Raw genomic sequence first — 5193 nt, forward strand, 5'->3', positions numbered from 1 at the left:
AATAATCTCTAATCAATAATAGTTTACGTCAGATTGTTACTAGACCGCACCATTTAAAGTATTGCGTGAAACTCAATTGAAGTTTAAACAACAACGCACACACGTGATTCCAAAAATGATTCCGAAATTAGATAAGAGGTCATAAGAGTAGAGAAGAATACTTTATTTTGATTCGGAATGAATTGAACAATAAAACACAATTTTGTTGATTAAAACATATAACTCACATTAAAACATGTATGCAAAATTATGTGGTTAATTTATTGAGCAGTTCCAATAGTTTTTCAGTCAGACGTCACCAAAATCCATAAATCTCGCCAAGTCTCGTGCAGTCCGACACTTTATCAATTTTATACTGAAAAGCCTATCAGATTCATTTCCCGTTAGATATACAGTTCCCAGGCAAATGCCAACAACTAAAATTTCCAAAAAACAATGATTATTGATTAGCAGCTCACGGTTTTGCATTACATGTAAAGCATAGCAACAGTGACAACACATGCATTAAACTGATAAATAAAAAAAAAAAAAGAGGAAAGAAAAAAAAGCGCGCATGCTGAACATAAACAAAAAAAAAATACAAGGTAGAAATACATAACTCAAATCACGTAACATTGAGACGACTATATATTTGACAGAGACATATATACTACAATATATATGTCTTTGGTCTTATAAGTGATATACTTATGCAGTTAACATTTGGGTATTTAAAAGAAATAATTAAAAACAACAAATTCAAAGCATTAAAAAAATCGCACACGAAGAACAGCGACACATCCGGCCATTCCGGGACTGCATAAGACCCTTAAAAGGTGAAAAGCTGTTTCATTCCTGAAATTATATGAAAATCTGTTCCACAGTGTAGCTGTCGCATTCTTTAAGGGTTTTTTCCATACCGTAACTTGGGGTTTTAACATGAGGTGCATCAAATATATTTGAATACATGAAAAAAATAATTTTAGATTTTTAGTATTTTAATTTACCAAGTCATGTAAACATACAGGAGTTATTCTATTTATTATCTTAAATATCCCCAGTGCCATAGTTCTTATTCTTTTGAACTACAAAGAAGGCATGGAATTTGTCACCAACAAATTAAAACAAAACTAAATGTGTTTTCTTTTCGAATGGTTTTGGGATGTATAAATACACATCCACGTTTATTTTCTATTTAGAGATATTTATTGTAAGATTAAATCCTAACTATCCTACTGCCTATCGATACTTTTATTTTGGCATTGCACAAGTCATGTCTTCTTTGACTGTTCATGGCGTTAAAACACTAAATCCCTGGTATGTGTTTTAATTGATTTTAGTCTCTGATGCATGATTTTTTCTTATTAATTGTTTTTGGCTTTTAACTAGCTTTCAATGAATGCGAGTACTCTCAAATCGCACTTTCTTGTTAATTTGACCTGTTGACACAATTTTTAATGCATTTCTGTTATTCAATGTTTACTTAATTTGTGTTATATCTCTTCTCACTATTTTTAATGTGTACCACCTTTGATAAGTATTTAGTATGACGATAAGTTTTCACTTCTGTACTGTGAACGACAAATTATATTTTGGTAAAAATGCTTCCGTACTAACAACAAAATTATTATATATAAATTTACCTGTCGTGTACACGTTGTTTTATTTGACGCCATTCTGTCCCAGGTGAGAGTTGTCTTTTTGACATTGTTCTGTTCCTACGTATTTTTTTTTATTAATATTGTATCTATATTGTGTCATAGATCAAACTTATTCGTTCAGTGTATGTTTACTTGTTTTTGTTTATATGTCTTTTTGATCGAGTTGAGCCATTTCTATTGATATTTTATAGTGTGTCTTTTTATGTTCTAATGTTACACTACTGTTTCAGGTTAGGATGGAGGTTGGCGCCTGTTAAAACGTTTAAATCCGCTGCATTTGTATGCACCTGTCCTAAGTCAGGAGCATGTTGTTCAGTGGTTGTCGTTTGTTGGTGTGGTTTATAATAAGTGTTTCTCGTTTCTCGTTTTTTATATAGATTAGACCGTTGGTTTTCCTGTTTGAATTGTTTTACACTAGTCATTTTTGGGCCCTTTATAGCTTGCTGTTAGGTGTAAGCCAAGGTTCCGTGTTGAAGGCCATACTTTGACCTATAATTGTTTACTTTTTATACATTGTGACTTGGATGGAGAGTTGTCTCATTTGCACTCATACCACATCTTCTTGTTTATATGTTAGCTATATTCAGAAGATCTTCGTATGAATTGATAAAGTCATCGTAGACAAAAACGAAGTACTAGCTCCTACCTGCACTTTTATTTTTTTTATTTTTATTTTTTTTACTTACAAATAAGCCATGCAGAGGGAACAAGTGAAACTTTGAGCTACTGCTCACTAATTATACCTCCATCCGTTACGAATTCGGTACGCAGGAAGTTGATGAGCGATGAATCTGAAACATTTCCTGACACACGTGACAGTCAAACGTTATCTCATTTAGACTGGCAAAAATTTCCGGAAACTCTTATTTGTAGTTCCCTAGGAAAATGCGACAAAAATTTCATACATGGCGATTATGTGTTAGAATAGATAAATAATCGGTAAATATAGGATCTTATGTGAATGATTTGTGACATGCTTTTGATTTGAGGAAAGTGACTATGATGAGCAATGAATCTGAAAACACATTACACGGTATAGTAAGATGACATGAAACCTGATAGCAAGTTTCAGGAAGCTCTTATTTGTAGTTCAATAAAAATATGCGACGAAACTTTTCATACATGCCAGTATATGTTCCAATATATATAAGTATTCGGTAAACAGAAAGTTGACGATCGATGAATCTGAAACCGTGCGCATCACACGGTATAGCATGTTCATATGAAGACTGAAAACAAGTTTCAGGAAGATCTGATTTGTAGTTCCTGAGAAAATTGCGACGGGATTTCATGGGACGGAAGGACGGACAGACAGAGTTAAAACAGTATACCCCTCCTTTGGAGCGGGACCATATAAAATAATAAAAATACTCAGTATAAAAGAATGGAATAGTTTGTTTATTTGGTCTGTTTAGAAAAGAACCCAAAATGTTTAGATTGATTGTTTGCTGTTTAACGCCACTTTCAGCTCTATAGTGCTATTTAGTGGTTTTTATACGCCCGTTTAACGTATTATGGTATACCGTTGTCCGTCCGTCGTCAACATGTCGGACAATAACTCAAAAACGCTTAACCAATTTTCATGTAACTTTGGTGAATTGTATATATCTATTGACGTAAGCTCCCTTTCGATTTTTAATAATTTTAGATTTTACGTTTCTAAGTTATGGGATTTTATTCATACTGAAAAGGGGAAGGGGGGGTTATAGTTTTCGAACAATAACTCAAAAATGATTTGACCAGTTTTCATGAAACTTTAGTGACTGGTTTATATCTATTAAAATAAGTTCCCTAGCTTTAATTTTTTTTTATAAATTTCATGGCGCAGCTCTTTATTATTGATGGATGAAGCCAGAGGGAACCACAGACCTTCGGTAGGAAAAACTGATAATCCTAGTCAATCAGTTCGGTATATTGATTTTCTGAAATCTGTATATACATACATGGAAGCAGTCATTTCTCTAATGTCTTGATTTTAATGGTGCATGTTTATTTGTAATTAGAATTTGCTCTCTTATTCACGAATATTTCATTTAACTTTTGTTCATTACATTTGTAATGTGAATCTGGAGTTGGTAGGTTGTAACTAATTTTTCATTTTATTTATATCAAATATTTTATAAATTTACAAAATCGATTACATGATTAGTTATGCAGTAAAACAAAAAGTTGCTTTCTTTAAAAAAAGAAAGGCAATCGTGAACCTAAATGCCTGTTTGGTATATAAGATCAGATAATTGTAATATAAAGATGCATGGTTTATCAACTAGATTATCTAAATTCGCATATGAATAGATTGCCTCAACTCCTTGAAAACAAATTTACGGAATTCCAAGAAACTTGCACTGATTCTTCTTTAGGTGGGATGAAGTTGTTCACCTGCTACTTCAACGTTTTCGGTCTGATTTTGTGTGTGTGTGTGTGTGGGCGGGGGGGGGGGGGGGTCACATCCCACAAAGAATATCACTCAGTGTGTCTGTAAATCTTTTCATATCAATAGAATTATTTTAAGGACCCAAACGCATATTCATTTATGAACTGTTTCGATATGACATATAACTTCTGCATTTAACACACATAAAAGGTGCCTTTAATATTTCGTCGTAATTTCCAGGGTTAACGTGTATTATTTGATACGATTACAAGTATAATTTCTTTATATAAAAAAGGAAGACGTGGTATGATTGCCAATGAGACAACTCTCCGCCAGAGACCAAATGACCGTAGAACTGAGGTTAACAACTATATGTCACAATACGGCCTTCAAAAATGAGCAAAAATCATACCCTATAGTAAGCTATAAAATGTTGCGAAATGACAAATGTAAAACAATTCATACGAGAAAACTAACTGTCATCAAGTTGTCTTTTATTATTGCTTTTAATTTGTTTCCTTATTTATATTTTGATTAAACTCTAGAGCCTTAATTACTATAAATAGAAATCAATCATCTTGTCTCTGACTGTATCTATCATCACTCAGTCTCTAGAAAAGACATTCGTTACTTTATCTCTGACCCTGTATTAGTATTTCACCACTTCTATTGCATATGCATAATATACGAAATCACAGACCTCACGCCCAAACATTTAATTATTCTTTCAGAATCGTCATCATACCGCTAAAAACAATTTTATAACTTAGAAAATAAGATGTTTCGTTGTAGCTTCTTATATTTGCATTTTACACATCTCAACGATTCTAAGGCTTAATTTGTTTTTCTTTAATTCATTTTCTATTTAATCTGGTTTGTATTTTGATAACTATAAAGAAAACTTTGTTCCAATATTTTACCAATTAAATTATAATGGACTTCTAATTATAATTATTCCGTTTTTTGTTATTTTCATTAAAATAGCCGGGAACAAGTAAGGAAACTCCTTGTTTGTTCGCATCTTTCCTGAACGTAGAATTCTAATTGCTGCTTAAACGGACTTTGCTCTTTTCTAATAACGCTAAAATGGCTCAATTTTAAAACGCCCTATTCATTGAAGGTTACTAAACTTAACCAATATATATGCGTGAACTCTCAGGGGTTCAATGTGAACCCAGC

The sequence above is a fragment of the Mytilus californianus genome, unplaced genomic scaffold, assembly GCF_021869535.1.
Source record: "Mytilus californianus isolate M0D057914Y unplaced genomic scaffold, xbMytCali1.0.p SCAF_2, whole genome shotgun sequence".
Classification (NCBI taxonomy): Eukaryota; Metazoa; Mollusca; class Bivalvia; order Mytilida; family Mytilidae; genus Mytilus; species Mytilus californianus.